This window comes from Schistocerca serialis, chromosome 9 (genome assembly GCF_023864345.2).
Source record: "Schistocerca serialis cubense isolate TAMUIC-IGC-003099 chromosome 9, iqSchSeri2.2, whole genome shotgun sequence".
Lineage (NCBI taxonomy): Eukaryota > Metazoa > Arthropoda > Insecta > Orthoptera > Acrididae > Schistocerca > Schistocerca serialis.
In genome coordinates, this window is record NC_064646.1 from 473,494,790 (window position 1) to 473,508,163 (window position 13,374).

Here is a 13,374-nt window from a genome sequence, read left to right on the forward strand (position 1 = left end):
TTATATAGTAGATGTCCCACATCATAAATCTTACACATCATACACAGAAAATGTATTATGATAAAACAGTATATATTACCAATCCATAGTTTCCAAACAATGACATTCTGTAAATTTAACAAAAAACTGACACTAATAGAGAAATAATGTGAGTGCTACAGAAGTAATTGCACAGACATTGAAATGTCTTGTGAAAGAAATGTTTAATTCCAAAATATTGGCTAATTTCACCAGCTTAGTTAGTTTCAAGTAGACACATGCTAACGTTCATACAACTATAGCATTTCACAGATTGTACATTATGTAATACAAAAATGGAACGTAACAGAATATTGAAAGAAAATCAGAAATTCATAAATCATAGAAAACAGCATAGAATGCATTTATAGCATGCATACGAATGTCCAGATTCACAACAAAGCAACTTAAATTACACTTTTCTATGGTTTTTGAGATGCTAATATTCTCGAAGTGTTCTCTCCCTATTGTTTCTTTATCGTGGCATTACATTTTTGTTAATGCTGTATATACAAGGTAATGAAAATGATCATCTGAAATTAATTGAAACAAAACACTGAAACTAGTCTTTAGTCCAGGAATTCCAGGTGGTATGAGTTGCAATGTTACATGCTTTTCAGCAGTAGTAGTTTGCTCTAAAGGAATATGATTTTTATATGTAAACCAGGAATCAAGCGAAAGCAAGTTATTCTGACCAGGTATTGGTCAAAAGCAGTGCTCATCTCATAGTTGTCGTTATCTTATGTCCATTTTCCCCACTCTTGCTTGTTGTGACATAAATATTCCCTACTGTCCTTGCAAGATCATGTTCATGAGAAAGAATTATAGGGGGCAGAGGACCTCCAACTTCATGCAGCACAACAAATAACTTTCCAGTCAATTTAGCATCCAGGATAACAGCTGGCCTAATTGTGTACAAATGAGTTAAGGCATTGATGTTTGTTGACCTTGATATAACTCTCTTGGTACTTTAATTTCCAGGGTTCATTTGATATGTGTTACCTCTTCCAATCCTGACTGGTCAGAGTTAAAAACAATTCCTTACTGGACGACGAGATAAGTTTGTTTATCTCCTTTACAAATTTTCTGGCAGAGTTCGCAGTTTGTGGTGCATTGTCCACTTGACACTTTGTTGGAAATTTCATTACCTCAAGTCTTCCAATTCTGTAGCACTGTTTGAAGTTACACCACCATCCACTATTTGACTTGAAATAACTGTGATCTATGTCACATGCAATTTGATGTGCACAATGTTGTAGGTCACTATCATGCACATTCTATAAATTGAATTGATCATCCCTGAAACGTGCAAAAACTAGTTTTTGTAACAAGTTCACCTTGTCTTCCCTTGACTATCGATAGTTTTGCTTATGCACTACAGTAATATTGTTGCAGACTTATTCTAAATCTGTTCATAATAGTTTTTCTTTACTATGTTGCAGATGATCTTCCTTATAAGTAATTATGATTAGTACCCGCTCCTTGGCTGTCAATTTTGTTCTTTACTACTTTTCACTGAAGACAGGATTTGTAGCTCCCTCTGACAAGGATGATGAACTGCATCTCTCGGCACTGTTTCAGTATCACTTTCACATGTTAAGCATATATCATCGTTATTGTGGTCCTCATGTGCATTCTCCACACAGTCAAGCGTTAACAACACCATGCATTCCGCTGGCAAATCTTGTAGCAATGCTAATACTTCATCTGCCACTTCTTTGTTACTATGCATATTTCCTTGGGTTCCTTACTGATGAAATGTCAACTTCAGCAACTGTTCTTTTAGATATTTGACTTTTGTCTTGTTTATCACTGCCACTGCTCTGCTTTAAATCAACACCACTGGCACTGTAGGTTTGAGTGTTACTTGTCAACTAAGCAGTTCAGCTACGATCTGTAGCCCCAAGTTGTGCTCACTGCATTGGATACCTGCAGTTCCGCCCACCTCTTGCCATTGGCAGCCAATATTTTGGTCGCATGGTAGACAACGTGTAGGGCATCGAATGACAAACATCATTGGCCACTTGCGAGCTCGTACTCAGGATGTTCCTTCTTGTTCCTTCTAAGTTGGTGTTACTAAAAATCAACATGGAATTTCAGTGAACGTGTTTTTTAGACATGAAAGGCTTTGCATATGCATCTGAACTGTGTGGTACTGTTTTTTAATAAATTTTTAATAGATGGTTCTGCATAGAGCAATGTATTTCATTGGTAGACATTGTGAATGATGTGTATGCACAATACCGTGTAGGTAGTTGAGAACTGTTACATGGTTTGAATCATTCAACTGCTGTCTTGTTAACATTAGTGATGGCTCTTCGCAAAAATTTTGGCTGACCTTATCTCCAGTTTTTGCCAGCTTTCAGTGCCTATAACTATTTGAGCAGCAGCGCTTTCTATTAGCAGTTGGGGCTCTGGTGCTTTCCCAACACAGCCACGACAATTTACAACTGTTACACCAATGGTTCCTGTGTCTATGTTCTTCCTGTGTTTGGCCTGCACCCTTTGTGACTGAAGCTCTTTGTGTGTTTCCCGAGACCCTCTAACCTAAAATACTGCCCAGTCCATACAAACACAGTCCCTGCTACCCGTGTAGCCACCTCCTGCATATAGTGGACTCCTGACCTATTCAGCGGAACCCGAAACCCAACCATCCTATGACGCAAGTCGATTTGATTACAGTCCATCAGCCATTAACAGACTCATTCAATTCCTCCAAGCCTATCCCAACAGATAGCACAAAAATGCAGTGCTGGGCTCTGATATTGTTTAACTATCAGTCTAGGTTTTTATCCATACCCACTGCCTAACATCCGAATGGTGATGTGTTGACTGTTACTGATCAGTACAGAAACAGCATTTGATTCATCTGTGAAATGTAAAAAAATCAATGCTCTGGATTTTCAAAATCTTCAAGGTTTTCCTCTTGATTTTCACCACACTTCTGCAACAATTACATCTGACCAAGTTCTTCAGTTTATTTTGCAATGCATGCACCACGGGTGGCCACATAGTTTGAACGAAATGCCCCATCCAGTGGTAAGTCACTATTTTCCACATTGTTACGTGCTATCTGTGCACTCGTGTTCTGCTGTTGCATGCAGAGAATGACAATGCAGATGTTGGGATTCCTCACTCCCTCCACCAGAAAGTTTTGTCTTTATTGCATCAAGACCACTGAGGAATAGGTCACACAAAGCAACATGGCTGATGTATTTGGAAGCGCATGGATGCCAAGACTGAGCAAATGACCTCTAATTGCATAGGTTTTTTTTAGGGCGCAAAACTGCTATGGTCATTAGCGCCCGGTCCGTGACTTAGGAAACAGTAAAAAACCGAAATTGAAAACCAGCAGCAATGGGAACGAAAGTCATAAAATTGGAGAAACTAAAAGCAGAAGGAAAGCTTAAAAATCCACTACAGAAAGGGGTTGGTTGTTCCCAAAAAAAGCTTCAAATGTCTGACGTCATTTCACTGGCACTAATAAACTTGATAACGCGGTCGGCAGAGCGCGTGTCATCTGCTAAAATCGACGATATATCAGGCGATAGCTTTAGACGGGAGCGTAACGGATTAAAATAGGGGCACTCAATTAAAACTGAAGAAACTGCAAAAAGGTGGGAATTTAAGGAGATGGGACCTGGATAAACTAAAAGAACCAGAGGTTGTACAGAGATTCAGGGAGAGCATAAGGGAGCAATTGACAGGAATGGGGGAAATAAATACAGTAGAAGAAGAATGGGTAGCTTTGAGGGATGAAGTAGTGAGGGCAGCAGAGGATCAAGTAGGTAAAAAGACGAGGGCTAGTAGAAATCCTTGGGTAACAGAAGAAATATTGAATTTAATTGATGAAAGGAGAAAATATAAAAATGCAGTAAGTGAAACAGGCAAAAAGGAATACAAACGTCTCAAAAATGAGATCGACAGGAAGTGCAAAATGGCTAAGCAGGGATGGCTAGAGGACAAATGTAAGGATGTAGAGGCCTATCTCACTAGGGGTAAGATAGATACCGCCTACAGGAAAATTAAAGAGACCTTTGGAGATAAGAGAACGACTTGTATGAATATCAAGAGCTCAGATGGAAACCCAGTTCTAAGCAAAGAGGGGAAAGCAGAAAGGTGGAAGGAGTATATAGAGGGTCTATACAAGGGCGATGTACTTGAGGACAATATTATGGAAGTGGAAGAGGATGTAGATGAAGATGAAATGGGAGATACGATACTGCGTGAAGAGTTTGACAGAGCACTGAAAGACCTGAGTCGAAACAAGGCCCCCGGAGTAGACAATATTCCATTGGAACTACTGACGGCCGTGGGAGAGCCAGTCCTGACAAAACTCTACCATCTGGTGAGCAAGATGTATGAAACAGGCGAAATACCCTCAGACTTCAAGAAGAATATAATAATTCCAATCCCAAAGAAAGCAGGTGTTGACAGATGTGAAAATTACCGAACTATCAGCTTAATAAGTCACAGCTGCAAAATACTAACACGAATTCTTTACAGACAAATGGAAAAACTAGTAGAAGCCAACCTTGGGGAAGATCAGTTTGGATTCCGTAGAAACACTGGAACACGTGAGGCGATACTGACCTTACGACTTATCTTAGAAGAAAGATTAAGGAAATGCAAACCTACGTTTCTAGCATTTGTAGACTTAGAGGAAGCTTTTGACAATGTTGACTGGAATACTCTCTTTCAAATTCTAAAGGTGGCAGGGGTAAAATACAGGGAGCGAAAGGCTATTTACAATTTGTACAGAAACCAGATGGCAGTTATAAGAGTCGAGGGACATGAAAGGGAAGCAGTGGTTGGGAAGGGAGTAAGACAGGGTTGTAGCCTCTCCCCGATGTTGTTCAATCTGTATATTGAGCAAGCAGTAAAGGAAACAAAAGAAAAATTCGGAGTAGGTATTAAAATTCATGGAGAAGAAATAAAAACTTTGAGGTTCGCCGATGACATTGTAATTCTGTCAGAGACAGCAAAGGACTTGGAAGAGCAGTTGAATGGAATGGACAGTGTCTTGAAAGGAGGATATAAGATGAACATCAACAAAAGCAAAACAAGGATAATGGAATGTAGTCTAATTAAGTCAGGTGATGCTGAGGGAATTAGATTAGGAAATGAAGTACTTAAAGTAGTAAAGGAGTTTTGCTATTTGGGGAGCAAAATAACTGATGATGGTCGAAGTAGAGAGGATATAAAATGTAGGCTGGCAATGGCAAGGAAAGCGTTTCTGAAGAAGAGAAATTTGTTAACATCCAGTATTGATTTAAGTGTCAGGAAGTCATTTCTGAAAGTATTCGTATGGAGTGTAGCCATGTATGCAAGTGAAACATGGATGATAAATAGTTTGGACAAGAAGAGAATAGAAGCTTTCGAAATGTGGTGCTACAGAAGAATGCTGAAGATTAGATGGGTAGATCACATAACTAATGAGGAAGTATTGAATAGGATTGGGGAGAAGAGAAGTTTGTGGCACAACTTGACCAGAAGAAGGGATCGGTTGGTAGGACATGTTCTGAGGCATCAAGGGATCACCAATTTAGTATTGGAGGGCAGCGTGGAGGGTAAAAATCGTAGAGGGAGAAAAAGAGATGAATACACTAAGCAGATTCAGAAGGATGTAGGTTGCAGTAGGTACTGGGAGATGAAAAAGCTTGCACAGGATAGAGTAGCATGGAGAGCTGCATCAAACCAGTCTCAGGACTGAAGACCACAACAACACCAACTCAATTAAAAGGTGTCTTACCGTCCACAGCTGAGAGCAGTGGGGACAGAGTGGGGGAGAATCGCCGCTTAAATGATGTCGATGGCTAAAAAGACAGTGCCCTATCCGTCTAGTTAAAAATACCTCCTCCCGACGACGCGTTCGGTAGGAAGAGGTCCAAGCACAAGGAAGAGCTTTCACGTCCCGCAATTTATTATGGGTAAGTGTCTACCAATGCGTGTGCCACAAATGAACAACACGTCGACATAAAACGCTCCGTAGATCGGCGAAGGGAATCGATTGAATAGCTGGGCGAGGAAGAGAGACTGCAGCCTTGGCTGCAATATCGGCCGCCTCATTTCCACAGATACCAACGTGTCCCGGGAGCCAGAGGAACGCCACCGAGACAACCCCCAGGTGGAGCAAGCACAGACAGTCCTGAATCCGGTGGACCAGAGGGTGCACAGGATAAAGAGCTTGGAGACTGAGGAGAGAGCTGAGAGAATCTGAGCAGATAACGTACTGTATCCGCTGATAACGGCGGATGTAGTGGGCAGCCTGGAGAACAGCGTAAAGCTCTGCAGTATAAACTGAACATTGGTCGGGAAGCCGAAAGTGATTTGGGGTGTCGCCAACAATATAAGCACTCCCTACACCTAACAATGTTTTCGAGCCGTTGGTGTAAATAAATGTGGCGTCCGTCATTTGTGCACATAGAGCAGCAAATGCCCGACAATAAACAAGTGAAGGGGTACCATCCTTGGGAAATCGACAAAGGTCACGGAGCAGGCAGATGCGGGAACGGAGCCAAGGCGGTGCTGTACCCCAAGTTGTCAAGAAGGTTTTAGGAAAGCGGAAGGAAAGAGAATGGAGCAGTTGACGGAAGCGGACTCCCGGTGGTAGTAGGGAGGAGGGGCAGCCTGCATACCCTACATCAAAGGAGGCGTCGAAAAAAAGGTCATGGGCTGGATTAGCAGGCATGGAAGACAGATGGCTAGCATAACGACTCAGAAGGACTGCTCGCCGATTGGACAGCGGAGGTTCAGCAGTCTCAGCATAAAGGCTTTCCACAGGGCTGGTGTAAAAAGCTCCAGACACTAAACGTAATCCACGGTGGTGGATAGAGTCGAGACGCCGAAGAATAGACGGCCGAGCAGAGGAGTAAACTATGCTTCCATAGTCCAATTTCGAGCCCACTAAGGCGCAATAGAGGCGGAGAAGGACCACTCGGTCCGCTCCCCTGGAGGTACCATTCAGGACACGGAGGGTGTTAAGGGATCGCAGACAGCGAGCCGAAAGATAGGAAACGTGGGAGGACCAGCACAGTTTTCTGTCAAACATAAGACCCAAGAATTTAGCGACGTTTGAAAACGGAAGGTTGACAGGACCTAGATGTAAGGAGGGCAGAAGAAACTCCTTACGTCGCCAAAAATTAACACAAACGGTCTTACTGGGAGAAAAACGGAAGCCGGTTTCGATGCTCCAAGAGTGGAGGCGATCGAGACATCCTTGAAGACGTCATTCAAGAAGGCTGGTCCGTTGAGAGCTGCAGTAGATCGCAAAATCTTCCACAAAGAGGGAGCCCGAGACATCAGGAAGGAGACAATCCATAATTGGATTGATGGCAATGGCAATGGCAAACAGTACAACACTCAGCACGGAGCCCTGGGGTACCCCGTTTTCTTGGGAGAAAATACGGGAGAGAGTAGTGTTCACCCGCACCCTAAATGTGCGCTCTGCCATAAATTCGTGAAGAAAAAGGGGCAGCTGACCTCAAAAGCCCCAAGAGAACAGTGTGCGGAGGATGCCTGTCCTCCAACAGGTATCGTATGCTCTCTCCAGATCAAAAAATATTGCTACTGTTTGGCGTTTCCGGAGAAAATTGTTCATGATATAAGTGGAGAGAGCAACAAAATGGTCAACTGCAGAACGATGCTTTCGGAATCCGCATTGGGCAGGTGTTAAAAGACTGCGGGATTCCAGCCACCACGCTAAACGGTAATTCACCATACGCTCCAAAACCTTACAGACACTACTCGTGAGAGAAATGGGGCGATAGCTAGAGGGGAGATGTTTGTCCTTTCCAGGTTTCGGAACAGGAACGATGATAGCTTCCCGCCATCGTCTGGGAAAAGTACTGTCGGTCCAAATTCGATTATAAAGGCGAAGGAGGTAACGCAGACTATGGGTTGATAAATGCAGCAACATTTGGACGTGGATACCATCCAGTCCTGGGGCGGAGGAGCGAGAAGAAGAGAGTGCATGTTGGAGTTCCCGCATGGAGAAAACAGTATTGTAGCTTTCGCGATTTTGAGAGGAGAAAGCAAGAGGTCGCACTTCCGCTGCACGTTTCTTCGGGAGAAACGCTGGCGGGTAATTTGAAGAGCTCGAAATCTCAGCAAAGTGCTGACCCAACGAGTTAGAAATTGCGACGGGGTCCACTAATGTGTCATGCGCAACAGTGAGCCCAGAGACCGGGGAGAAACTAGGCGCGCCTGAGAACCGTCAAAGCCGACTCCAAACTTCCGAGGAGGGAGTGAAGGTGTTAAATGAGCTAATAAAGAATTTCCAGCTTGCCTTCTTGCTATCGCGGATGACACGACGGCATCGCACTCGGAACTGCTTATAGCGGATACAGTTGGCCAATGTAGGATGGTGGCGGAAAACGCGGAGAGCACGTCGCCGCTCACGTATTGCGTCATGGCATGCCTCGTTCCACCAAGGAACTGGGGGGCGCTGGGGCAATTCGGAGGTGCGTGGTATTGAATGTTCCGCAGCTGTAAGAATAACGTCGGTAATATGTGTGACCTCATCGTCGATGCTGGGAAAGTGACGGTCATCGAATGTCGCTAGAGACGAAAAAAGTGTCCAATCAGCTTGGGCAAACTTCCAGCGTCGCGGGCGCATGTAGGGCAGTTGAGGCTGCAGTCTAAGGACACACGGAAAGTGGTCACTCGAGTGTGTATCATCAAGGGCGAACCATTCGAAGCGCCGAGCTAGCGGAACAGTACCGACCGCAAGGTCCAAATCAGATAAACTTGTCGTGGAGGCAGACAAAAATGTAGGGACCCCAGTGTTGAAGCAAACTAGATCTGCTTGGTGGAAGACATTTAGCAATAGTGAGCCATATGGACAAGGACGTGGAGATCCCCAAAGCGGGTGGTGGGCGTTGAAGTCCCCAACCAGCAAATATGGGGGTGGAAGCTGACCAAGAAGATGAAGGAGATCAGCTCGTGCCATTGGTGTGGACGATGGAATGTATACAGTACAAAGAGGGAACGTGTATCCGGAAAGGGAAAGACGGACGGCGACAGCTAGGAAGGAAGTGTTTAAACGGATTGGGTGATAATGGAGAGTTTCATGGAGAAGAATTATGAGTCCTCCATGTGCTGGAGTGCCTTCAACAGAGGGGAGATCATATCGGACGGACTGAAAATGAGGGAGAACAAAGCGGTCATGGAGACGCAGCTTTGTTTCCTGAAGACAGAAGATGACCGGCGAGTAGGATCATAAGAGGATCGACAATTCATCCCGATTGGCTCGAATACCGCGGATATTCCAGTGGATAATGGACATAGGGTGAACAGAAAAGGGAGGAATGTGACCAAGGTCGCTGTCAACTCAACGACTGCTCAGAGCTTGCGACCGACAGCATGGAATGGCATTCAGCCGAAGGCAGAAGATCCTGATCCATAGGTTGGTCAGGAGCAGCTCCCGCCACCAGCGATCGGCCGGTTGATCGGCCGCCAGCAGTGCGCCTCGGCGACACAGAAGACGGCCGAGGGCGACTTCCGCCAGGTGGTGCTGTAGATGGGACACGCCTTGGCGGAGAAGGAGAGGAACTGGGTTTCTTTGTAGCCTTCTTGGAAGTATGATGTTTAGAGGAAGGAGGGACCGATGGTTGGGAAGTTGCGGTACGTAAAAACTCTTCACGAGTATGCTCTTTTTTCAAAGTCTTGGTGTCTGACTTTTGGGCTCGAGATTTAGCAGAACTCGACGAAGGGCGAGCCAGAGAGTGGGCAGGCGAAAGTGGTGAGGTTGAACGGGCGATCTTTGCGCTGGCCGATCTGACGACCGTGGCACTAAAGGTGAGTCCGCAAGTCTGCGTGGCCGCCTCCTTTGTTGGCCGAGGAGAAGCAAGGACAGCGCTGTATTTTCCTTTCTGAGGCACGGTGGGCTGTCGACTGGCGAGTAACTTTCGAGCTGCAAAGGTCGACACCTTTTCCTTCACTCTTATTTCCTGGATCAGCTTTTCGTCCTTAAAAACGGGGCAATCTCGAGAGGAAGCAGCGTGGTCACCCATACAGTTGATGCAGCGAGGGGATGGAGGTGGACAAGCACCCTCATGGGCATCCCTGCCACACGTAACACATTTGGCCGGATTGGAACAGGACTGGCTGGTGTGATTGAACCGCTGACATCGATAGCAACGCGTAGGGTTTGGGACATAAGGGCGAACGGAAATTATCTCATAGCCTGCTTTGATTTTTGATGGGAGTTGAACTTTGTCAAATGTCAAGAAGACAGTGCGGGTTGGAATGATGTTCGAGTCAACCCTTTTCATAACCCGATGAACAGCCGTGACGCCCTGGTCAGACAGGTAGTGCTGAATTTCTTCGTCAGACAATCCATCGAGGGAGCGTGTATAAACGACTCCACGCGAGGAATTTAAGGTACGGTGCGGTTCCACCCGGACAGGGAAGGTGTGGAGCAGAGAAGTACGCAGCAATTTTTGAGCCTGGAGGGCACTGTGTGTTTCTAACAACAGGGTGCCATTCCGTAATCTGGAACAAGACTTTACAGGACCCGCAATTGCGTCGACACGTTTCTGAATAATGAAAGGGTTGACCGTGGAAAAGTCGTGACCTTCATCAGACCGAGAAACAACAAGGAACTGTGGCAACGATGGAAGAACTGTCTGTGGCTGAGACTCAGTGAACTTACGCTTGTGAGCAGACATAGTGGAAGGTAAGGAAACCATTGCGGAAGAATCCCCCATGATTACCGGCGTCTCCGATGGTGCGCTCCTCCCTTGTGGGGGTCCTCTCTGAGGGCACTCCCGCCTTAGGTGATTGTTCACACCTCAGGTCACACCTCCCGACAAACGGACGGAGGGAGCAATCGGCACTTTCGGAAGGTATCAGCTCGGGTAATCACCCCTCCCTGGGCCTGGCCATTACCAGGGGGTACGTACGTGTCCTACCTGTCTACCCGGGGCGGGGAATTACGCGTTACCCCGTCACCGGCTACGCATGGAAGTGCGTGGGTCGGCCTTCAGACACGCACAGGGAGGAAAAAAGAGAAAGGGAAAGGAAAGAAGAGGGGTCTGAAACGCCGCAGCGGAGAAAAGGGCAAAGAGAAGAGCGAAGGAAAAGAGAAGGACAGAGGAAGGACGAAGACTTGCAAGTGTAGAAAGCAAGGAATTTGTAACAGTTTCGAGCGTCCGTCTCCGGACGTAGGCACAAACCATACTCCCAGAGTGGGAGAAAGGGAAGGAAAGAGTGAGGGGTGAGGGGGGGGGGGGGGGGGGGGCGAAGATGGGGGACGGGGAAAGATGCGGAAAGGGAGGGTATGCAGCCTGGAAAGGAAGGAGGGCCACATTAGCTCGTGGTCCCGTGCTCGCTACGCACGTATCCACAAAAGAGTTGTGGACCCCTGGGGAGTAATTGCATAGTTTGTACAGAACATCAATCAGTTCTGCCGTAACAGTTCTTTGAGAGGCCATATCCATCCAGGCCTTGGTGACACATCCATACTGACTTTGCAGATCCATTCTGGAACATGTGATGTTGTTGGAGGCAGACGCACACAGTAAATTTCCTTTTGTTTTCCTCTTGACGTCCATACTACTACTATTACAGTATCAGAAATGTCTTCCATTTTTTTTATCTTTAAGGTATTCCGAAGGTCCTAGTTGCGGTATTGATCACTATCCAGTTGCCACACTTTCAAATATGTGCGCCGCCAGGTACGCTGCCACACTTCCTACAGCCGTCACCACAGCATGAGGGTGCTGCCATGAATGATTACGCCACTGCTAATTACATGCCAGTGTCCCCTGGACCTCCAGAAATGGGTGTTCTTAAGTTCGAACATTCATACATTGACCCCATTTTTGTACATTTGCCTGTTTAGTAACATTTAGGCTTTCATAGTGGCCAGAGCTCAACATCATCTGAATACATATTGTACTGAAGAATGACAGATTTATATATCTTTTGTATCTGTACATATTTCAATATTCCAGACTACTGTTAGCAACTGACGCCGCAACTTTCGCAACAAAGTTACATATTAACTTTACTATTTGATGTTAGATGTAGAGTAAATTAATATCTGAGTTCTCTGTTCATGAACAGCACCTGTTCATCGCCCCTGTACCCACGAACAAATCTCACAGCATCCTAAGGCAATTTTAAACAGTTTCGTGCCACCAACGGCACACACCCTCACACTAATGGTGAATCTGGACGGTTCATCTGAGTGTTCAAAAGTCAAGTAGAGAAACTGTTCCCTCCCACACACAGTGAGCCTTAAAGACTTTTCTTTCCTCTTACTACTCCCTACCATGTGATGGGAAGTTGCCGGCAGAATTGTTACAATGTCGACACCATCTTCCTTCTGCATCTCCTGTTGCTGCTGTGGAACCAATTCGTTCTGCCACGTCAGACAAAATTTCAGCTGCAGATGAAGTCCTCTTGAAAGTTTTTGGCAAGAAACTGTTTTGAGAGCACGGTGTCACAAAAAGCCTTAGTACGTTCTCCTTACATCAACGTTCCGCTGGGCTGCATCGGCATCCCCAGAAACAGCAGTGGCTCTCTTGTGAGTCATGGCTGACATCTTCCGGAGTGGTGTGCAGGGACAATGTGACCAGTTTTTCGGCCAGTGACAAATGAGCGCAATTGGTGTGGACACAGCCAGAAGATTTTTCATACACCATCCCATCAGCAAGCTCACTCACATTTGAGTGCAGTCCGGCACAGCAACCATCACCAAAGACGACAGCACTGTTCCTCTACCCAATCACATCATGAATGTTTATCATCAATTATATTCTGTAAGAAGAGGCTTTATCTTGTTCTGCATTACGTGATACATGAATGTTCAGTGACAGTAACGAATACTCTTAACATTCCTGCTGACATGGATTGACAAGATCTGCAAAGAATCTGCAGATGCAAATTCTGTTGATGCTGATAGTACTGTAAAAGACTGTTTCATGGACCCAGTATTCTGCAACAATGGCAGGAACAGCTACACCTATAGAAGGAGCAGGAGCAGGAGCAGGAGGAGGAGGAGGAGGAGGAGGAGGATCAGCTGCAGGCATTGCTAAATCCGAATATGCCTGTTCATGGGAAGGTAGGAAAATTACCTACGCTGTTTCTTGCTGCACTGCCATAAAAGATCGATCCGGTCGACAAAGCCAGCAAAACTCCCCTTCCATGAATTTTGTTGGCTGCTCACACAGTATTTCAGACATCAAACTCATTAGGTGGTAGCACAATTGCAGTTTAACCAGCACCAAAAGCACAATGGGCAATCATATGCGGTCTGGATCGCCAATTAGCACAGTCTCTCACATGAGTGTGATTTTGAGTGTCCCAAATGTACAGACACACTTATTCGGGAAGTGATTGACCAGGTAG

At 45.6% G+C, this 13,374-nt stretch overlaps 1 protein-coding gene across 2 annotated transcripts in view; it reads right to left on the minus strand.

Moving 5' to 3' along the window:
• Positions 1–13,374, minus strand: part of LOC126419222 (ruvB-like 2) — a 115,911-nt gene that overhangs the window by 64,640 nt on the left and 37,897 nt on the right. The window lies entirely within an intron of this gene.